This window comes from Rousettus aegyptiacus, unplaced genomic scaffold (genome assembly GCF_014176215.1).
Source record: "Rousettus aegyptiacus isolate mRouAeg1 unplaced genomic scaffold, mRouAeg1.p scaffold_m13_p_9, whole genome shotgun sequence".
Taxonomy (NCBI): domain Eukaryota; kingdom Metazoa; phylum Chordata; class Mammalia; order Chiroptera; family Pteropodidae; genus Rousettus; species Rousettus aegyptiacus.
This window is the reverse complement of record NW_023416312.1, coordinates 1,137,565-1,161,601: the sequence shown is the minus strand read 5'-3', so window position 1 is coordinate 1,161,601 and position 24,037 is coordinate 1,137,565. Positions and strand designations below refer to the sequence as shown.

At 42.2% G+C, this 24,037-nt stretch overlaps 1 protein-coding gene across 1 annotated transcript in view; it reads left to right on the top strand.

Annotated features, from left to right (window-relative positions):
• Nucleotides 1-24,037, top strand: part of ARHGAP6 (Rho GTPase activating protein 6) — a 436,053-nt gene that overhangs the window by 160,862 nt on the left and 251,154 nt on the right. The window lies entirely within an intron of this gene.

Sequence of the window (24,037 nt, the reverse complement as noted above, 5' to 3'; positions counted from 1 at the left end):
TTGGCTACTCACTTGTTAAATGTAGAAGCCATCCCTAGAGTCTGTGGAGAGATTCAAATTTAATAGTCCATATAAGTCGAACCTCAAGGAAAAAAGCAAGGGCGTTAAGAGAGAATCGCACTCAGCCAACACGTTCAGGACATGGGTAAATAAGGAGAAATGGTCTGTGGGGTAACTGGGGTGATGGAATTGGTGATTTCAAGATATTCAAAACTAATTTTCCCAGTACTTTTTGAAAAGTCAATTTTATTGAGGAATAATTTATATATAATAAACTGTATCCATTTCAAGTATATAGTTCAATAAGTTTCAATGGTCATTGTGAAATGACCACCATAAAATCAGCAAAGCATTTCCATCACTCCCAAAAGACCCTTCCTGCCCCTTTGCAATCTAGACCTCTCTCTATACCCCATCTCCCACCCCAGGCAACCTGGGCAGTGTGGTGTAGTGGTAGAATGCTCAATACTTGATTCAGAATGCTTTGTTTGATTCCTTCTTTGAACAACTCACTAAGTTCTCTCTAATTTAATTTCTCTCTAAAACCTAAAGTTTATCATCTCAAAATAGGACAGTGCCTCTCTCAGAGACAGTAGCTATATCAAAGAATTGCTATGAGAATCAATTTAGTTAATATATGAGAAGCCTAAATAGTGCTTGGCACATAATGAGCACTAGATAAATGTTTACCATGTTTTAAAAAAATTGTTATTGTCAATATGGTTAAATTCAATTAAAAAACCACTTCAAAGATGGCTAGTGGAAGATAGTTAATATACATTAAAGCATATTTACGCCTCTGCCTAGAGCACTCTTTTCCCAAATATTCGTGCTCCAACTTCCTCCTCTCCTAATATTTTCTCTAATTTTAGCCTCTCGCCTTATCTGATACCACAAGCAGCCCCCTCCCCACACTCCTTCCTGACCTTTTCCTGCTATACTTTTTAAATTTTTCTCTAGAACTTACCACCATCTCATCTCCTAAATAACTTGTTTATTATATTTGATATTCATTGTCTAGCTCTACTTTCTAGAATTTAGGCTCCACTGGGACAGGAATATTTGTCTATTTTGTTTGCCGATGTATCCCGGCCTCTTAGAACAATGCCTAGCCCATAAAGAACACTCAATAAAATACTTGCTGAGTGAAAGAAATGGACGCCTGTGGTATGAGCTTTATACGTGTGTCATTACATGTAATTCTTACAATAAAACCGTGAGATATAGATGTTATCATCACCATTTAATAAATGAAAAAAGCAAATACTAGAGAGATGTAGCTGCTTGCCAAAAGATACACAGTTTAGTTGGTACAACTCCAAAAATACTCTTTTAGCCATAGTTTACCATATAGAGGAGCATGGAGGCGCCCTAGAGCAGATGTGATGAATCAGGCATTATTGCCAAGATCTAGGAACCCACAAGCAATTTGTATGTTTATACACACTGGATTTTAGACACACTGGCTTATGCCAAGCCGGTTCCTTATCCCTGCTCTGCCACATTTCCAAATTCTGGAGTGGCAAGAGGCAGAGGCGTATTTCTGAAGGATGAGCTCATTCCCTGGCCTGCAGTCTTGCCAAAGTCTTCAGTAAATCTATTACAGAAGGTTGGACTAAATCAAGCTTAGGATTATCTTGCTTTACTACAACTAGAACCTCGGGAGAATCAAGATTTGAGTCATCACGGTAACTCCATGAATCAGGAATAATCCTGTCAGAGGCATGAATTGGTTTTCATATCAAGATATTTAAAATATGACTTTCTTCCAGTTTTGAGACCATGTCTACACATCTCAAAGTAAAGATGACAGTTATGGACAATGAAAATGAAGCATGTGTTGATTTCTTTGCTCTATCTGTCTTGGCATGGGTTTTCCAAAACCAGACTTTGAGACCGGGAATTGAGTACAGGTGGTTTATTTGTTTACCTGATCCCAGGAGCACAGCGAGGGGAATAGGGAGGTGACAGGAAGAAGAGGAAAGCCAGTAAATAATGTGTTAATGAGCTGATTACTGCTTTGGGAACCTGGGCCTGGATTCTACTGAGAGACTGTGTAGAACACACCTCAGAAATGTCCCAGTGGGGAGGGACGAAGCAGGGTTATGTATGTCATCATCCAGCATCTTTCCTGGGCCCTCGACCTCTCTGCACTTCCAGTCTGCCATGTGCAGGTGACCCAGCACACACCCACGGTCAGAGACTGTCCTTAGGCAGACACGGGACACCATCTGAATGTGGGGAACCATCTGCGGGTGGGCTATTGAAAGACCAATGTCTTTGCCTCTTTCATATTTCATATATTTCATGAAGGGGCAGAACGCCTTTGCTTTAGAATATCTTTTCAAAAAAATTTCTATAGGGAACATTCTTGAGAGAGATCAGTCATATCTCCCACTGGAAAGAAGGGCAGGTTCCTGTAATGACCAGTTAATAGATAGTGTCTCCCCATGGACAAAGTCCGGGCAGGCTTACTGCCCATTATAAAAATTTAGGTTCTCTAAGCTCAGGGATCCTCTTCTGTAATGCAATCCGTTATGTGTTAAGATGGCAGCTGACTCTCTTTAGTCACCTTGTGGGAATTGGGCCTCAGAGGAACTGGAGCAAATGCTGATACTCTGACTACTACTATTGCTGTGAGTAATACAATATCCTTTGTGTCTGACTCAGAGGCCGCATGTCTTCTGCCAGCCCATATGACAGTGTGCCAGAAAGACTTGTTCGCTTGCAATTGGGGTAAAATCTCAGACCTCGCACAGTTCTTAAGGATCTTTAGGCTGGATCTGGGGGATGTGGACAGAGTTCTAATCGTGCGCGTTTCTCTCTGTTTATAGCAGTCAGTGTTAACCTCATAGGACTAAATCTCTATTTCATTCTATATGTTTGATTGAGCCTCAGAGATAAGCATTGTCTTCCTCTCAATTTCACTAGCCCGCTTTTAAGGATAACAACAGGAAAAAAAACCCATAATATTGGGGGAAATCTATGAATACTCTTTACATATTCCATTTTTTCAAGGCAAGACACATTTTCTGGTTTTGGATAGAATGCATTCACTAATTAGTGAACACTATAATTATTCTATTTTTTCTGAATTATGTTAAACATATTAGAAAATCACCAGGATTATTTTTTTTTGTAAACGAGGTTTTATATTGTTCCCATTTCCAAGGAGTGCTCTCATGTTCTGTAATATACAAAAAAGAGTCATCTTCTGGGTCCTAGGGGACATCAGTGGGCTTGCCTCACTCCAACCCCGCCACTGGCCAAATCGACTGGGGAATTGTTCTTTATTCCAGGACACCAAGTCTGTCATACATCGAAATCTTATAAATATGTGAGTCTGTAGCTAAATTCTCTTCTGTTTCAAAGTTTTTATTTTTTTTTTTGGTCTATTTTGTCACTCTTGCTGCATTCTTTTAATGACATTTGGTAGGGCAGGTCTCTCTTTTTGTTTTCCTTAAAGAAAATCTTGATCATTCCTGAGACTTTTCTTACCAACTTCCATAAAAAAATAGTCAGCTGAGATTCTGATTGGAATTGTATCAAATCCATATAAAAATGGGGGGAAATTGACATCTTTACTGATACTTTGTTTTTATATTTATGAATGTGGTATTTCTCTCCATTTACTTTGGACTTCTGTAGTGGCTTTCAATAATTAAAAATGTATAATTTTCTACGTAAGGCTCTTACATCTTCTGATAGTCTTTTCCTGACTACATTATATATTATAATTATAATGATAAATGGCACAACTTTGAATATTACAGTGTATAACTGCTGGCTACAAGTTTATCAAAATGCAATTTGCTTTTGCATATCAAAATTATTATAGCCACCTTGCTGAAGCCTTCTGTTAATTCTGATAATTTATCCATAGAATTTCTTGAGTTAGTTAAATCATCTGCAGATTATGACACCAGGCTAGAGATTTCAAATACTTCAAATACTTTTCCATATATTATACCATCTGATTCTCCTTCAGCAAATATTCTTATCCACATTTTAGAAATAAGGAAAAAGACCTGAAGATTTTAAGTGACTTGCTGTAGGTGCCAAGTGATTCAATTGACTGTCCTCTTATTTCGCTATAATATGATACCTCCTGAAATCACTCACCATGAAAAAGAGATGGAAATCACAAGCAGAAAGAAATCACAGATAGTGAATTTAGATGAAAAAGAGGAAAATAATTTCAGTTCCCATGCGAACAGCGGAATATCATGAATTAGCCAAGTCTTGATTGATTGACCATCGGGACTTACAAAAACTCCTTTTTTTCCAGTTCGCAAGATTCAATATCATTGCTGTGTTTATAAACTTTAACATTTCAGTTTTGTCCCAGTGCCGCTGAGGTCATGAAGTCCTTGGCTGCGTTTCCACAACCGTGGCAAGCTCAGGCTGCCACAATTTCAGATGGTCGCATCATAAATGGTAGGAACTGGTGTTGCCTCTCACAGTGCTTTGGAGAATGACAGACACGTCATCAGTGAGTCTAGCCATGTTTATATCATCCTAACCATTATTCTAAGTGGAATGTCCCAATTTCTCTTTTTGTCTTCACTCTGCAGAATCTGTAAAAGTACTTTAGAGTTTGGATTCTGTAAGAGTATATCCCATTTCTTCCTGTGGCTATTTTCAAAAGAGACCTGGAAAGCAAAGGGAGGAATTTCCATTTGGTAAATATACGAATTTCTTCCACTGCTTTGGAGAATATGTTTCCTCTCCAATGACAAGTAGATATATTGGAATCTGCCCATTGAATAATAAGGAAATAGAGTCCAGGAAGACTCATGAAAGATTAAGTGTTGGTTTCCATAATAAAGATCTGGAATCTCTCCAAGTCGTGCTTGAAAAAATGTGTTTTGTGATAAAGCCAAATAACTCCTATTCCAAGGTAGTACTGTATTGGTCCATAGTCTGCAGTAATTCCAGTCATGAGGCCAAACTGAGTTGAGGTGTATGTACTGAATTACAAATACCTTGCATAGCATGTGGCCTGTGTCATGAGGCCCCTCCCATTCCAAATGCTATCTGAAGTGCCCAGTGTGGACCAAGAACTTTTTAAGTTCCTCCGTTGAACCATGTGTTTCACGTGGAAGTTGAGAATTTGCAAGTAGGCGGTGCAGCTGTGACTCACATAAGGCTGGACTGGCTGCACGATCAGTAAATGGAACGCAGCGTAAGCCTAATCAACTCCAAGACCTGAAAACCGCACTCCTTGATTCTTGCCAAGGCGGGCCCATATGGAAACTTACTATAGGAAATACTCCAGTGAATTCTAACGCCAGATCGTTGGAAAAGCCTCTGTAAGAAGCAACAAATCCCTCTTATTCAGGCTGTTACTTTCTTTAAAAAAGATACCCTTAGTTTTATTTCTGAGGCTGCAAATTAGGCATCCTTTCTCTCTTTTTTTTTTTTTTCTGTACTCTGAATGCTTCAAAGAAAATATTTTAGAGCTTATATTTTAGAAACGTGACTATCGAAAAGGAGCCCCATCGTGGAAGGTTCCATGAGAACCCACTCATTTCAGAAACGAGCCTTCAAGAAACAGCTTGCCTCTGAGACGGACCCTTTTTCTGCTTTCTTGGACAGACAAATCCCAGGAAAGACTGCAAAACACACCTGAAGTGCAAAACCACAGACGGTAGTTCAGGAAGATATGTTATTAAAACGTATTAAAATGGAATAACTACCAAAAACGAGAGTTGACACGCATGTTCTACATGCTGCTTTTCTACTTCTACTTTTTTTTTTTTTGGAAATATTACAACAAAAATGTGATTGACAGGCTTTTATGAGCCTTGCTGAGCAGTAGTGTACATTCGGAGGGCTGGGGTATGTCATAGAACTCAAGTGTGTCTTAGTTTTGGAAGGCTCAAAAAAAAACTGTTGGTACAACCAGAAGTAATTTCTTTTTGGTTTATCACTTTAATTAGCCAATCAAATTTAAGTAAATCGAATAGTTCTCGCAGTGAATTTAGTGACATTTCTATAACCATGACCACGAGAGGATCTCAGAGTAGCAGGGTTTGTAGGCCAGAAAATCTGCTTAATGACTTATATAGCTTGTTACCTAATTTGTTTTCTTCTTTTCTTTTCCTTTTAAATTTTATTTTATTTTATTTTATTTTAATAAATTTTATTTTATTTTATTTTATTTATTATTTTATTTTATGGTGACATTGGTTAATGAAACCCAGTAAGTTTCAGCTGTACACTTTAACAGTAAGGCATATATATATATTTACACTGTGTGTTCGCTCCCCACAGTTAGATTTCTTTCTGTCACCACATTTTTGATCCCTTCTACCCCGTCTACCTCCCCCCCCCCATCCCCTACTATCTGGTAACCACTAGTCTATAGTTCATGTTCATGAGTCTCTGTCTGTTCGTCCTGTTCATTTGTTGCTTTTTGGTTTATATCCCACACCTAAGTGATGCCATGTGATTTTCCACTTTTTCTGTCTGGCTCATTTCGCTTAGCATGGTTATCTCGAGGTCCATCCACGTTGTTGCAAATGGCAGTGTTTCATCTCTTCCTTATGGCTGAGTGATATTCCATTGTATGTATGTACCACAGCAGAAGTAATTTTGAAATAACTCATAATTTATTTGAACTTCTTGGAAATAGCCAAATAGTCAAGACCTAGAAATACTACTTCCTGACTTTTTACTCTCCATCTACCATCCTTAACCAGATAGATCCACACCACGCTCAAGTGCTCAGATGCTCAAGAACCACTTCTGTAGGACTGAGTCTCCCTTGGAAGCCGCAGCAGGCCCATACCAAAGCTAGACAAACCAGGAGATCTTTAGTATGCTGGGGAGGGGTATCTAAGAACATTCTTAAAATTTACAGAAGAAAAAAGTTAGCCTATCCCACATCAAATTGCAACAAATAAATTGAATGCATCATATATTTAATATCAATGCCCATGGAAAAGTACCTGTAGATCAACCTTTCGAAGTACCCTGGTGAGGAGTTATTTTGGAAAGCTTGCCTTTGACAACTTTGCAAGGCTAAGAAGAAACGTAGAGTTCATTTGGCTTCAGCTTGGCTTCCTTTAGCTATTTATCTCACTAACTAAGTGAGCTTCCTGTATCTGGACAAAGCCCAGGGGACTTTGTCGCAGACAGCGATTCTTGTGTACAAATGCCTGCTTCTATCACAAATCTCCTTGTAGAGTAAAACTCTGATGAACTGGTATGCTTCTTATGTAAACTGAATGTTGAATTTTTAAAGGTTGAGACATTTTAATGATTTTTCTTATTGAGAGGCATAAAATCCTTCAGAGGTGGCATTCCGAATGAAAGTGGTTGGCGAACGAACACGCAGCATTGCATTGATCGGGAGAGGTGGAGATGTCGCTTTGCGTGATCATGGGAAACAACCACTCAATGAGCTTCTGGATATTCTTCCGATCAGATTATGTGGGTGACACTGTTACAAGCATTGTAAAACTTTAAGTATAAAACATCGTTATCCTCACCTGCCGGGTGCCTAGCACACAGTAGACATTAAGTAGATATTCCTTGAATGAATGGATGCATGAATGAATGGTGTAGGTACTCAAACCATGGATGGAAAATTTAGAGTACAGATTATATCTATACTAACCCTAAATCTCCTGTCGGAAGTGTGTGTGTGTGGGGGGGGAGGGTTTCATCATTGTGCTTTTTCTTGTGTTTCTACATTCTTATATGAGTTTCTTTTGTTGCCCGTTGATTTTCATATCTTCTTAAGTGTCAAATGTAAGAGGATCCTCTCAATCCAGTGACATTTATTAAATCTTATTAAATGCCAAGGAAGACATTATCTCTATTTTCCAGGGGTCGTCAGTCCAGGAGTGAATTCAGACATCTTAGCCTGGGGAGTCAGGGAGATGACATCTGTGTGGCGTGCAGAAGGCGCCATGGGTAGATATACCAACAAAAGCAGAGCGGAGAGTACAGACTAGTGGGGTTGTGAGCTGCCAGAGTTTTGTTCTTCATTTTACTCGAGTTCCCAGATTTTGAAGTGAAGTCAGCGGTCCACAGGGAGCTGCCACGGTTGGCGATCCCCGTTGGAAGATTCAGCCTCTTTCCGGATGGAGGAAGCTCAGATTCAGATGCTCATCATCACTCATACCCGAAGTTTTGTTTTCTGAGCGAGCGTGCTGATTCCTCAGTCAAACGATCAGCAAATCCAGTCAGATGCCACCGGGAGCCTGCACCGTGAACTCAGAGGGCTACAGGAAGTGCACTTTGGCTCTGTTGTTATGGCAACCAGTGGTTTTCCTGCTTTTTGGTTTGGCATAGGCCATAGTAGTAACGTTTCCTCCTGGGGTAATTATGAAAAAAAAAAAATGAGAAAGAAAGAAAGGCACTATCTTGGTGTCTGTCCATGCATTTAACAGCTAAATTATACTCCTGCAGCTATGAGAGGTATCAGAACGAACTTCTGGAAGGAGCAACTGTTGTTGATACTGTTCCCCAAGGCATCGTGTGACACAGGCTTTGGGAAACTTGCTGCCTGCAGGGCACAGGGGCGTGGGTCATGGCTGGGCTGATGACCCCCCAGGAAACGGCCATTGTTTGCACTAGTAGTTCTCAACAGGAGATGGGGGTGACTTAGCTCCCCCAGGACACATTTAGCAATGTCTGGAGACATTTTTGGTTGTCGCAACTGGTGTGCAAGTGTGTGTGCGTGTGCGTGTATGTGTGTGTGCATGTGTGCGTTAATGGCGTCTAACGAGTAGAAGCCAGGAACGCTGTTAAACATCCTGCAGCACACAGGACAGGCCCCAGCCACAAAGGTCCACAGTGCCAGGCCCGAGGGACCCACCCTCGACCGTGAATTTCTTGGTTTTGGAATGACGAGCATTCAGGAAGCAACGGTAGGGTCAGGGCACAAATCGGAGGCTGTGAAATGGATTTCTTCAGGGCGACGTTTCTGTGACTTCTCAGGGGATGGGCAGAACGCTCTCTGCCTTGGAGGAATGGTGTCCCTGATGGCAGCCTGGTGACAGCCTCCCAGGGAAGGCTTCCTCTGGAAGCTCGCGTGACTCAGAAGCCTGAGAGGCTCAGGTGCTCGGTTCCAAAAATAAATTCCCTTTTGCCTCACACTATTACTTGTTTAGAATTTCACGTAGGTAGCAGAGCACATGGAAATGACACACTTGTTGTACTTCGAACGCCATATGTCCAAATGGCTGCAAGAATAGCAAGCTGGTTTCTAGATAACTTCACTCATCACCCTTCTCATCAACCTGGGATCGAATGCACAGGAAATAACAGAAGAACACACGTGCATGCGTGTGCACACACCACGCACACACGTTTTTTGCTCTAGAAAGATTTCAAGTGTGAGTCATTTATCAAGCTCTGTGCAGATATCCACTACACACATTGGCATACTTATTATTCTGGAAAACCCTCCTTAAAGGAGCAAGAACAAATTGCCTAGTCGTTATCTGGGGATTGTTCGGATGACAGCCGTGAGTGTACACAGCTCTGGAATGTGCTCTCACACGTCAGCCATCACTGTCAGGGTGAATACCTCACCTGTCACAGGGAAATAACACACCTGTGTAAGCGTCTTCACGTGTTCCCCTGTGGCACTGTGGAAGTTTACAGCCTGTCATTTTTTTTCTTTGAGTCAAGACTTTCCAGACATGTCAGCCCACGAGCATCTACTCACATATCTGCCCAAGGCATTTGTGGTCGCCAATGTCACAAATCATCCTGGACTCCTTCTGACTCTTTGGACTTTCTGTTATCGATTCCCTCAGCCTTTGTCACCACACCTCCTGCAGTGTGCCAGGCCCTAGCTCAAGGGTCTCATCAAGGGTCCCTGCTTTCAGGAGAACTCAATCAGGGGAGGAAGGCGTGTATGGAAAATAATGAACTTGAATTCAAGAGAAGGCACATGCAGGGGCAAGGGTCGCCCAAGAAGGGAAGTGTAAGGGAAGGCTTCACAAAAGAGCTCAGCCATAAAAGCCCAGTGAGAATGTCCCCAGATGGGAAGTGAGGGGCGGGGCTGCAGGCATGGCCGTGGGACAGCGCGCCGTCCTCACAGAACTCGCAAGGAGTGCGCGATGGCTGCCCAGGTGTTTGTATCCCATTGCTAATGGGATATGCCTGAACTATTTGGCCTTTTAGAAAGCTCTGGAAGTAGAGACAGACATATAAGGATGGATTTGGGAATGTGAGGGAGAGAGCTAAAGCCAGGGTGACCAACGAAGAGTATAACGAAGTAAGGGGTTTGAGAGAGACCTCTGACGTAGGGCTAATTGGCCTCAGTGCCTTGTTGGGTTGTGGCGAGAGTAGCATCTCAGTTGACAGTGGCAAGGAAAGGCTAGTGAAAGATCTGGCTTCTCATAATTTTCACAAGCCTCCTGTTCCCACTCACCCCCTGTATAAGCATAGAAACCAAGGTCAGAGAGATTGCTCCCAGCCTCCTACCCCAAATCAAAGTGCTGTGGATAGAATCCCGGAGGCATCATGGCCCCTGCCTTGGAAGGCTGAGTAAAGACGAAGCTTCTCGGTGAAACATGGTAAATTTGAGATGACTGTGGAATGTCCACGCGGAAGTGTCTGGGGAGTTTTTGGTAGGTCACCTGGGGCTCAAAAGAGAGGGCTGGGATGAACATGTTCATTTGGGAGGAATTAAGATCTAGGTTGGTGGTTCCCAGTCCTGATTGTATCACATGGGTAGCCTTTTCTTTTTATTTATTTGTTTATTCTTTTTTGATCTCTTTTTTTTGGTTATTTTTTGTATTTTTTCCAGCTTTATTGAAATATAATAGACAATTAATTGCTCGTAATTACATTGTACAATTCAATGAGTTTTTTCAATTATATATTAGTTTCAGTTGTACAGCATGGTGATTAGAGATCTATATAACTCACCAAGTGATCACCCCACTAAATCTTGTACCTTTTTGCCCCATGCATATTATTACATTATTAACTATTTTCCTTATGCTATACTTTATATCTCCATGTCTTTTTTGTAATTATCCATTTGGACTTCTTAATCCCTTTTCCCTTTTTTGCCGTCCCCCCAACTCCCCTCCCATCTAGCAGCCCACAAAATATTCTTTGTATCTGTGAGTTGATTTCTGTTTTTGTTGTTGTTTATTTTATTCTTTAGGTTCCCCATGTAAGTGAAATCATGCCATATTTGGCTTTCTCTATCTGACTTATTTCATTCAGCACAATACCCTCTAGGTACATCAAAGCAATATCTTTTTCCATCCCCTTCCTTTTAGTCTGTGTGTGTCTTTTAATCCGAAGTGAGTCTTTTGTAGACAGCATATGTAGGGGGCTTGTTTTCTTATCCATTCAGCCACTCTATCTTTTGGTTGGAGCACTTAATTGCTGTTACCATTCTTTATTCCTGTTCTGATACATGATTTTTCTTCTTAAAGAAATTCCTCAAACATTTCCTGTGATACTGGCTTGGTGTCGATACATTCCTTTAGCTTATTTTTGTCTGGGAAGCTCTTTATCTGTCCTTCAATTCTAAATGATAGCTTTGCTGGATAAAGTATTCTTGGTTGTAGATCCTGGGTTTTCCTCACATTGAATATTTTGTGCCAAGCCCTTCTGTCCTGCATGGTTTCTTTTGAGAAATCAGCTGCCAGTCTTAGGGGTGCTCCTTTGTAGGTACCTAACTGCTTTTCTCTTGCTGCTTTTAATATTCTTTCTTTGTATTTAACTTTTGGCATTTTAATTATGAGGTGTCTTGGTGTGGGCCTCTTTGGGTTCCTGGTTTTTAGGACTCTCTGAGCTTCCTAGGGTCTTATGTCTATTTCCTTCACCAGGTTAGGGAAGTTTTCCATCAATATTTCTTCAAATAGCTCTTCAATGTCTTGTTGTCTTTCAGGTACCCCTATGACATGGATATTTTTCCATTTAATAGTGTCCCATAGACTCCTTAAATTATGATTATAGTCTTGGCTTCTTTTTTTCTTGCCATTCTGATGAGTGTCCTTGGCTTCCCCATCCTCTATATCGGTGATTCGATCCTCTTCTTTATCCACTCTGTTGATTCCTTCTAGTATACTCTTCCTCTCAGATAATGGGTTCTTCATTTCTGACTGGTTCCCTTTTATAATTCTCATTCCTATTTTTATGGTTTTTATCTCTTTGTTCAAGTTCTCACTGAATTCATCTACAGGTCTCCTAAGCTCATTGATCACCATTATAACCAGTGTTTTGAACTCTGCATCTGTTAGATTGCTTGACTCCATTATTCCTGGATCTCTGTTCTGTTCTGTCATATGGTTTCTGATGCTTTGTCTTCCCATTTTGGCTGCCTTTCTGTGTCTGTTTCTATGTACTAAGCAACGCTCCTAAGTCTTCCGGTCTTATTAGTGTGGATTTGTGAAGTAGGTGTCCAGTGGCACAGTCCGGAGAGGGGTTCAGCAGCAGGCCAAGTTTAGCCCCAGCCTGTGCCCCTCCAGGGCCACCTATTAAGATTCAGCAAGCAATCCACAGATGCTATGCTTATAGTTTCCTCAAGAGGCCATGCCAATAACCACGGACAGCAACCACCAGGGTGAGTCTCGGCGCTGCTCAGCAAGGAGCACAGGACTCGCCAAGGATACGCACTTGGATGTGGCTTGGGTAGGGCTGCGAGTTGGGGGAGGTGTAATTTCAGGGGATCCTCTGGGCGGAGCCATCTCTTATCCAATTTGATGATGTCTCAACTGTGATGGTGCTGCCTTCGTCCACGGGGAGTGGGGAGGACTCAACAGAGGGACAATGGATATCACCCGCACTTCTGCTCGGGAGAGAGCCTTGCCTCTGACTGTCACTCCAACAACTCAGCATCTGCCTTTAAGTCCCTGGTGACCCCCCCGCGCAGCTGATCCGGCACTGGTGCTCAGAGCGAGCAGGTCCATCCCCGTGAAAGTCCGCTTGCAGACGCTGCCCTTTTAAGAGGCGTCTGCAGTTGCCAACAGCCTCTGTCTCACTCAGCCACTGGGGACCAGGCAGCCTCACGTCTTCACCCCCTCCTACCTCCTCCCGTTGCAAGATGGCTTCTTATTTCTCTCCCTGGTTGTAGTGCTTCTGTTCATCTAGATCCCAGGTGACTTTCCTTGCCATTTGCTCCATGTTTTGGTCACAACCGTTTTGGTCTCAAGAGGGATGAACAAAGCCTCTATCATCTTCGCCATGTTTTCCCTCACGTGGGGAGCCTTTTAGAATCCAGGTGCCCAGGCTGGACCCCAGACCAATGACTTCAGACCCGGGCTTCAGTGTATTTTAAGGGAAGGAAGAAGAGTTCCCAGTAATAGCGCTGGTTTCTCAGTGAGGGAAGAGGCAGCTTCCGGTGACGCAAGCTTAGGCAAGGGCTCGAGAAGGGGAGTGGATGCCGGCTGAGCCGGAGGGGCTGCAGAGGGGCAGGAGCACGCTGGCCTGACGGCTGGGTGGTGCCCGGGCCCCTCCGAGACAACAGCGCTGGATTCGTGTCCAGTCTACACTTTCTGGAATTGAGGTCTAATCGACACCCATTGTCTTGGTTTCAGGCATACAACGTAATGATTCGATATTTCTATATGTTGTGAAGTGGTCACCATGATAAGTCTAATAGTTAACATCCCTTACGTAGTTACTCATTTTTTTAAGCTTTACTCTCTTAGCATCTTTCGAATGTGCACTACGGTATTACTAACTGTAGTCACCATGCAGTATAGTGCATCTCATGGCTTATTTCTTTTATAACTGGAAGTTTGTACCTTTTGACTTCCTTCACCCATTTCACTACCCACCAGTCTGTTCTCTGTATCTATGTATGAACTTGGGTTTGTTTGTTTGTTTTTTTGATATGATTCACATATAGGTGAGATCATACATTTGTCTTTCTCTGACTTATTTCATCTAGCATAATGCATTCTGCACATTTGTAGCGTAAGTTATGATGTTCGGTTTATTTCTCTTTTGCAATGCAAGTGCCTGACTTAAGCTTTGCCTACCGAAGCATCCATTTCAAAAAGCCAACCACTTCAAAGAAGACCATCTCGATAAACATGCAGCGACCTGGCCATGCGGCTAGATAAAGAGCCAGGCCACCTCCCCCGCTGCGGCTCCTTTGTTTCAGAGCTCTTAGTTGAATCCAATAACTGACTATTGGGGCACTCGTTTGTTTTCTTTTCCCACTCTAAATTCCTGCTCTTATGTTTCAAATCCACCAATGAAGGGCGAGCCCATGAAACCCTAAGACCGCATCCTGGACCCCAATCTCTCTCTCCCTCTCTCCCTCTCCCTCTCCCCCCATCTCTCTCCCTCTTTCCCTCCCTCCCTCTCTCTCAGTCTCTACTAGAGATCTCTGCCACATGGCCCCAGGAGTGCTGTGTAATTTCCAGATCTTGTAAGTAATAATCCCATGTCTTTTTGAGTTTCCTTATGGTTATTGCTGACGGGCGTCTTGCAACCATAATGCGAACCACAAGGGTTGGGCCAGCCACCACATTGCTTATTGATAGGCTGAGACCAGTACAAAACAATATTTGTACAATTTTTTTTCCTAATGATCTTAATATCCCACTGCGGGGGGCAGGGAGAGGGGGGAAGGGTGGTCCTATTGATCAGAAGTGAACTTTGTGGGGTCACAGCAAGAAGGCAAAAGAAAGGCAAGAAGAATGTCCGAAGCTGACTCTGGAATCCAGGCTGCATAATGAAGATGCCGAAGGCAAGTGGGGACTATTTGAAGAAAGTCGGTGGACCGATTGGAGGCAGTTCTCAGAGACTGAAATATTAGTTTAAGATCCCAAAGTAGCGCAGTTAGGGTGGACACACTACAGAGGATGCCTGGATTTGTTGGGAAGCGAACGCCCTTACAGTCTAGGTGGACATGTAAGTGTGGGGAAACATGTCCACTCCTCTGCGGGCCTTTCTTCTGGAAGTCTGTCTCGGTCTTTGCCAGTGTCCTTCACAGAGGGCTGTCTCATGGCTCTTGTAGAATTTGAGCACAGCTTTATTCTGTGGAATAGCTATATTAGATCTCCATTATTTAAAAACACGCACCACGACAAATTAAAAACTCTCGCCATTGCATTGGGAGATGCACATACCTCCCTGGTCTCTGTCATTCTGTCATGCACACAATCCGTAGGCACAAGTGGAAAAGTGTAATTCGGTGTTTGCTGTACTGATGCTTGTATTTTCAAATATTTCCAAAAAGTTTTTTCTAAATATTTTCTATAAATTTCAGTGTCTTTTAGGGAAATTAATGTTGGACTGAAAATCTGTTCCCAGCTTTTAGAGACTCTTCATTAAGAAGCATCTTTGGGCAGGGGGTGGGGCAATGCAGTAAAATATGTCTTGATCAAAAATAACTCTGCTAAGATGTCAAGACTCAATGTTGCTCTTGTGATTTAGAAGACAGACTGAAGTCCGAGATACTTCTGCACAAATAAATATTACTTGAAACGTCCATCAGAATCATGTGGTTTTATTGTCCCCTTAAAGTATTTTAATACTTACTATTAAGGCTTATTAAATATTGACTACCAAGGTTGCCACTCTCTGAGGTGGTTTGACATTTCAATCAGGGCTCGGAGGGCTGTTTTTCATCAGTCATTCTTTGGAGTTAATGTGTGTATGTTGGTAGGACAGGAAAGGAATGGAATGTCAACTTTCTGCCAATGACTCTTCTGGCCGAAAGAAAATTTCTCAATTTTTTTCTTTTCTGCATGAGTCACATAGAGAAGTTATCTGAGGAGGGGCATCGAAAGGAAAAGTGAAAAACAATTAAGGAGAGAAAAAAACTCCTTATATCCATGTTGGTCCTATTCCCTTTGGGAAACGGGTACCAAGTAGCATCGTTGGTTACTGTTGGTTTTTTGTTTGTTTGTTTTTGTTTTTGTTTTGTTTTGTTTGTAAGCGTAATAACTGCAGTTTTCATTTGGAACATGCCCAGATGGAATGGACCTTATTTAAGCCTCATTCTGAAAGAAGATACCAGCGATCATGATCTGTTTTTCTGACTTCTGTACACAGAAATTTTCGTCATAGTGGTCAATTGGGACAACTTCAGAGTGATATCTGAAGGGATCCTCTTACTCCATACTGTAGAGCAAAACCAGAAAGAATTCATTAAGAATGAGTAACCTCTGGATAGCATAAATTAGATTTACCGTTTGTTAAGAAGCGTTACTTGAGCATGTCCGATAATAAGAATTTGCCGCTAACTTCCGTTCCCTCTGCGTGAAGCAATGGGTGAACGCTGAACGTGGGGTGATGGAAAGTTAATCTGCTCAGCTTGTCACTGGGTCTCCCTTGCATTCCATTCATGGGCATAGCAAGTAATGCACACGTTCTAAATCTCATGCCACTGAGCTTTGGAACGGGCATGCCCCATGGCACGTTTTGCTCTAGCTTCCGCTCACCCTAATTCAGGGTTTCTCGACCTCAGCACTCTTGATATTTGGGGCTGGATGATTCTTTATCGGGAGGAGCTGTCCTGGGCAATGTAGGATGTTTAGTAGCATGCCTGGCTTCCACCCATGAGATACAAGTAGCGCCCCTCCACTTCTCATATCCTGTCCCCTCCCCGTTATGACCGCTAAAATGTCTCCAGACATTGCTCAATGTCCCCTGAGGGGGCAGAATGCTCTGCTCTGCTTGAATACCGCTGTTCTAATCTGATGTTGCTCAGCCCTCAGTGGGTATCATTTAACTGACGTCCTAACGAGCATTGGCTACATTCCCACATTGCTCTGGGCTTCTCTTTGCACGTTGGAGCCCAGCTTTGCACTGAGTGGTGGAGGGAGGGGCTACCTGGGTAGGGTGTTCTCACATTGAGATCTGTCTAGGATAATCTGTTTCCTGGATGTAATTATTAAGTAGTGCTACCATAAAGAATGTCCTTGTAGGAGTGAAAATTATCCAGCCCCCTTACAATTTGGGCATTTTGGCTTTAGAGAATGGGAAATTGTTATAAGAGCTCCTAAAATCTCAAAAGGCTTTTCTCCTCTGTAGATGTCTCTGAGTCCTTCCTGCCCTGTTTTTAGGAGCCTGGAACTTTAAGCATTTTGTGCCCATAAAAACTACATGCTCAACTCTTTATCCTTAACTCCCAGTGAACTCAGTTTTTGACCAAGCAGGCAAAGTGAGCTCAGACAACAGGGAAAAGAACAGTGCTTTAAAAAAGAATGTTCTTCTCCTGATAGAAACAGAGTTTGAAGTTCTAAGCAAGAAAGAGTTGCTACTGAGTTTATAATGACTTTTCTATTGGCTTTTACAATCACACTATTACTGGGATCAGGCATCCTGCTCGGAAAACTGCTTCGCAATAAATACTTCAGACAGTAGAAAATGAGTTTAGAATAGACTGGGCTACAATAGAAAAGAGCTGAAGAATCAGAGGTGGTTTGAAAAGCAATCTTTCCTTCGGTCTTAAGAATAAGGGGAAAAAATTTTCTCCCTCAGTAAATCCTGTCACATGTAGAAGAGACTACTTGTCAAAGCCTTGAGTGGACTTTTGGATTGTGTGGTTCCTGGCATGTACCTTTACTAAAAAAATAAACACACACACACACACACACACACACACACACACACACGCACACATCTCCAGGTAGTAATATGCACTCTAACCTGTAATCAGAATCAGCCTCACACCTAAAAATATGAAAAGAATTTCAGCCCATAATGAAGGCAAGATAATTATGGAAGACCACTCCATTTAAAAACTCAGCATTTAATTTTGTTATGGGCCACTCTGTAGCAGCTGAGATTTGATTTTGAAAATAATATAAATTCATGGACTCTATTTGAGATGTTGGACGTACAATCTCTCTTCTTCCCCATACTTTTCTTCTTTTGTCAGCCTCCTAGAATCTTTACCTCCTCTTCAATTCAGATAAAACCCTCTAGGTCTAGAGGGCCAAAGTTCCTGATCTCTGACAGGAAGAACGAGGCCAGATGGATGGCTTCACTCACAAAAAGTTTCCTGTCCCAGTCTCTTTATGTTCACATTGTGATGTTTTCTCCCTGGGCACACCTGGTGTCAAAATTGTAATGGATGTCATCTCGGACACTGTAATGAAGGTTGTGGTTTTATCTTCAATTGGATTTCGGTAGAATTTTTAGGTATTTTCTGGGTCTTGTTTCTCTTTCGTCATGGCTGTGAAATACGAGATGGCAAATGGGCTGTATTTCCCTGTGATTCCCAGTCTGATAGCTTCTATTTTAGGTACCAACTCCTAAAATGGTCTTCAGCCCAAAATAATAGCCCCTTATGAACTAAGGGAAACTGACTACAGAAAATATGATAGAAGTAGCTGTTTTAAAATCATTGGATTTGCGTTATGCTTTGGAAAGTATATTTCATTCTTTTATTACTTATTAAAATTATTGAGGTGACATTGGTCAATAAGATCGAATAGGTTCCAAGTGTATAATTCAATAAGAAATTATATGCATATTGCATCGCGTGTTCACCAGCCAAAGTTAAATTTCCTTCCGCCACCAAATATTTGATTCCCTCTAGCCCATCCACCTCTTCCTTCCCCCTTCCCTCTGGTAACCACTAATCCACCCTGCATGCCCACGAATTTCTATTTGTCTGTCGTGTTTGGTACTCTTAGTTTTATGTCCCACATATGAGTGAAATTACATGGTTCTCAAGTTTTTCTGTCTGGCTTATTTCACTTGCCATGATTATCTTGAGGTCCATCCATGTTGTCACTAATGGCAGTATTTCATCCTTCCTTATGTGTGAGTAATATTCTATTGTACATATGTACCACAGCTTCTTTATCCAGTCAGCTATCGAAGGGCACTTCATTTTTTTTCCATGTCTCAGCCACTGTGAACAATGCAGCTGTGAACATTGGGGTGCATATATCTTTCCTGATAAATGTTTTTAAATTTTCTGGGTAGATACCCAGAAGAGAGATTGCTGGGTCATGCGGTAATTCTATTCTTAGTTTTTTGAGGAAACTCCTAACTGCTCACTTTCAAATTGTATAGAATTCTATTTTAGGATATAGTGTTTTAGGAAGGTGTGAGCATGGCCCTACCCAACTGTAAGGGACAGCATCCAAAAACTATGAACCCCTCTACCCTACCCTGTAAGGGAGTATTCTATGATCACCTGAACCTCAGCTTAAATGCACTCAATATATAATAAATCAACCTCACATTAGTGTGTCTGAAGACAAAACAGTGACTCACAGAGTATAATTTTGATTTGCCTAAATTTAGATTAATATTACAGAACTGTATACCTATCGAAAGCCTACCCAGCCCTGTCCTTTACCTACAGACCACAAAGTCGCCTTCCTGTAACTATTTTCCTGACCAAAAATGTGCTATCATTTTGCCTAAAGAAGGATGTTCTTCGCCATCTTTACCATAAATGTTATCATCACAAAGAACTATTTTTTGGAGCACTGACTTCTCATGACAAACTTACTTTTAAGTACTGTGGACACAGAAATATGGCATATGTCTTCTCCATCAAAAGGCATATGACCAAGGAGAGGAAACAGGACAGATACAAAAAAGATAATAGAGTGTGTGCTCAGTGTTCAGTGATGATGGATGATACAGCTAAACAATAAAACTGAAGTCTAAAATTTCAGTAAGGAGATAGGAGGACTAAAAATGCAATCATATAGGATGAGAGTTTTCCTTTACCCGTTAAGAATTACCCTTGACTGCCAGTAACAGAGCTGAAATAAGAGTGTCTTAAACACAGTAAGGGGTAATTTTTCTCCCTAATAAAATAAGTGAAAATATTGGGCTAGTATAGCAGTTCAACAATGTCGTGTCTCAGGTTCTCTCTATTTTGCCATTCTTAGTGTGAGCTTTCAGAATTTTGGTTGTCTCATGATCACAATATGGCTGCTATGAATCCAGCCGCCATGCCAGCGTCCCTGAGAGAAAGAGTAAGGAAGAGGGGAGCTCAAACGGTCATCCTCGCTGAGACAGCTCCTCTTTAATAATTTCCTACAAGCCTTCAACCCAACACTTGGTCTCTGATAGCTTAAATTTTTTCAGCCAGTGTTATGGTGCTAATAAATAATAGAAACATTAATCTTGCATAGACAGTTAGTGAGCTCTGGTACACAACTCAGTTTTTGCTAATATTTAAAAATCAAAACCACAAAGCTCCTCTAAACCAGATGTGAACAAACCATGGCCTGTGGGGTAAATTCAGCCCATTGACTTTTGGTAAATAAAGTTTTATTGGAACTCAGCCGTACCCATTCATTTCTGTATGTTCTATGGCTTCTTTTGTGCTATCGTAGCAGAGCTGAGTAGTTGTGACAGAGACTGTATGGCCTACAGAGCCAAAAATACTTTCCATCTGGCTTTTTACACAAAAACATTGCCAGAATCATTGTAGATAAATAACTCAATGGAAAATTGGGCAAAAGACTGGAACAGACTATGAAAGGGATATCCAGAGACCAATACACATGTGAAAAGTGCTCCAACTCATTAGTCACCAGGGGAATGTTAATTAAAACCACAGCCTCCTATCATTCCTTGCCCATCAGAATGGCTATAATTAAATAGAGAACCGACAGTACCAAGTATTGTATTTATAAGGGACAACTGGAGTTCTCGTACATTGCTTGTGGCGGTATATGTTGGTACCAATACTCTGGAAAACTGTTGGGCAGAATCTGCTGAAGCAGAACATTGGTACTCCCTGTGATGGAACGGTTCTTCTGCCAGGTATAGACCCAACGGAAATGCCTACCTGTGTCCACCAGAAGGAATACACTAGAAGGTTCATATTGGCGCTATTCATTCATAACCCGGGCTGATCAAATGTCTCTCAACAGTAGAAAAAGCCAACAGTCCTGTTTTATTCATACAATGGAATACTTCTCAGCAATGAAGACGAAGTACCAGTGCATGCTCTAACATGCAGGAATGATGAAAGAAGCCAGGCAAAAAAGACTGTCCACTGCAAGATTCTATCTAGAGTTCAGAAACTGGAAACAAATCTATGCTGTTGATGGTCAGGACAGAGATTACTTTTAGGGGGTAAAGATTGGGAGGGGACTTTTCCTCTTCTGGGTTGTCATTATATAGGAGTGTTCGCTTTGACGAATGCACCAACTTCTGCACTGTTCGGCTTGTCTTTTATTTCAATAAGCACCCCCTCACACACAGCAGAAAGAGAGAAAGAATACAATCTCTTTAATGACAGAAACCTAGCAATGCCACTCTCAGCCAGCTTTCTATTAAAGTGTCGCCTATGCTGATGTGTTCCTTTTAAAACAACCACACTGGGCTACATGACAGGCCCGGCCTTTGTTTGAGACTGTGCTCATGTTCCCGTCTCAGTAATAAATGGAACGCATTTTTGCTTTCCAGCCTTTTGGACTGGATTGCATCCACCATTTAGGTGGTCTCAGCTCCAGGTCGCCCCCGGCAAGGATCAGATGGTTGTACATGAGCTGCCGTGGATTAACCCACTGAGCAGACCCCCTGGCCATGGGCTTTCTGGCCAAAGGAGAAAGCGAAGACTTCAGCGCCAGCTGAATGTGCGATTTATGCATCCTGAGAAGGCAACTCGGAAGGAGGGTATTTTTTTTTTTTTTCCATTTCTGTTTAGTCTTCTCTTGGTGAAATTGTAAAGAGGTGCTGGAGACCGAGGGAGCTGTTTGTGTGCTAAGTGTTGTCTGCCTCAATTGCACTCTTGAATTCTGGCTTGCTGCCCAGTCTTATGTGGGAGGCTGGTTAGGACGTGCGTACTTCTCCGAAGCATCAATTTTAGATTTTGAAAAGGATGAAAGTATTATTCCTGCAAAGCCGAGAATCGAGGCTGATTTGAAAGGAGAAGATTAGAAGAAGTAGCTAGACCTTTTTAAAGAATCACCCGTATTTTTGGCTAATGCATCGAGTTAACCTTGTGCCCTCCCATGAGGCAAGTGAGGAGTTATAAAAGTAAGAAGAACATTAAATGCTAAAAGTGAATAAAAGGAACATGATAATCCAAGTATTGGAGTGATCGATGGCCATGCTTTAAAAAAGCAGTGCTAAAAACTAAATTTAAATAATCGAATAATTATAAATACATATAGATAATCCATCCAAAAGTTCTGGTACATACATAAGATGTACTTCTTTTCGTATTTCATCATTATCCAAAATCTTTAAAAAATGTATAACATCTTTTCATGTATCTTTCTGATACTTGAAACTATATGTGTGTGCATGTGTGTGTATAAAAATAGGTATAGCCACATATATGTGTGTGTATGTATATATATTTGAATACATATGCGTAGCCATTCATGAGGTTTTAAAAATTACCATCCTCCAAAGGAAACTGAAAAATAACTGGCCAGCGGTGAGAAGGAACTGAAGCCGCCTGTTTATAAGAATCTCAGAAGGTTTAGATGACCTCGACGCAGCCTCCCAGGTCTGCGGTAGCACCTCAAAGGACACATTTTTGGGAGGGGAAAATAATTGTGAACCTCAATTTAGGAGAAACCATAGAACATTATGTGACTTGCATTTTTTGGAAATTAAGATCTAGCAGTGGAAAGCAAAGCGACACCCATCCAGCTGATTCGGGTGCATTGTTGGGGTTACTGCCACTTCCCAGGGAGCCCCTTGTTAGGAAGGTAACTTCCCTGTTCCTTCCATTTTCTCCTCAGCAGGAAGAGAGCGAAGTGGGGCGACAGGGGGCGTTGGAACGCGGGTGCCATTGCCCAGCTCTTGTGATCATGAGTTAAATGGGCTTCTGGCTTTGGGGGCCAAAGCGTTTGGAGAGTCTCATCTTAGGAGAAGCAAGTTACTCTGTTTCTTGGTGGCCTCTCAGTGTCAAGCCATCAAGGAGTTAGGTCTCAGTGTCTGGTACCAAAGTTGAACACGGGCGAATGTGCAAAGATGGGACCCACAGTTGTCAAAGCTTGGCCTTTTCATGGGATTTTGAGTGGATTCTGCTTGTTTCGTGAGACACCAATGTAGAGAACCCTGTCTCCTAAACGCCACGCAGACTGGCATGTCCTTGAGGCGCTCCCCTGCTCCGCGAGCCTCGTTCACCTCTTGGTCATGCTGAATTCACTGGTGGGAGCCCCTCGAATATACTTATTCTATAAGCTAAAATGTCAGCCCTGAGATTGGACGGTGTCCTCATGATTCCCGTGGACTCACCTTTTATGGAGAAGTGCTTTGTTCTTTCCTAAGAGCCAGAATTATGACTTACAAGGTCTCGCTTTTCCAAACCACATCATAGTGTCCTGATGAGAATTGCGAGCCACCTGCACCATTGACCATTTGGGCATGGGAATCAAGACCGGGCCCAGGGAAACGATTCTGTTGGATAAATCACCAGGTTACTCTAAGTAGTAGTCACCATTGTAGTCGATTCCAGATCAGTTCGTTTAAGCACCAAGTGCTGATTATTCTCGTCTCCTGGAGCCATATTTAACAGCAGCGCTCAACGGATACTTCGCCAGTGGTCGCTGTGTAGTAGGCATGGGACCAGGCGACGGGGGTACAAAGAGGACTATGAGAGCCCCTGTGTTTGAGGACGACAGTGTTTCAGGAGGAAACGGACAAGTTGAGCACCCTAACAGAGGTGTGGCCAGAGGCTAAGCGAGCCTTCTGGTGGGGGTGCTGGGGTGCGTCTATAAGGTGGATCTATGAGGCTAGTGAGAGTTCTACAGGTAAAGCAGGGAGGGAGGTGATGGATGTGATGGGGGAGAAGGCTGTTGCAGGAGGGAGGGGTTTGTCTCTTGAAAACAAAGGGCTCAGTGCGTGACCTAGAATTTCAAAGGGCGTCTCCCCTGGCAAGCAGCCAAGAAGGTGGATGACCGCATCATGGAACGTTGTTGGGAATGTAAGGAGGATGCTACGTGCTTCGTGCTAGATGTAGAAAAGGGGCTGGAATTCTGAGTACCTTCCAGAATCTTGACTAGTCTGAAAATGTTATGTGCACATATATTTGTCCACGCAGTATGGCGTGACCTAGAAGTCACGGCCTATTGAAAAGTTTATGCCACGAAAATAAGTAACAGTTTGAGTTCACTTCCTCTGAGTGGGCTAAGGTTTTGAAGACAAGACA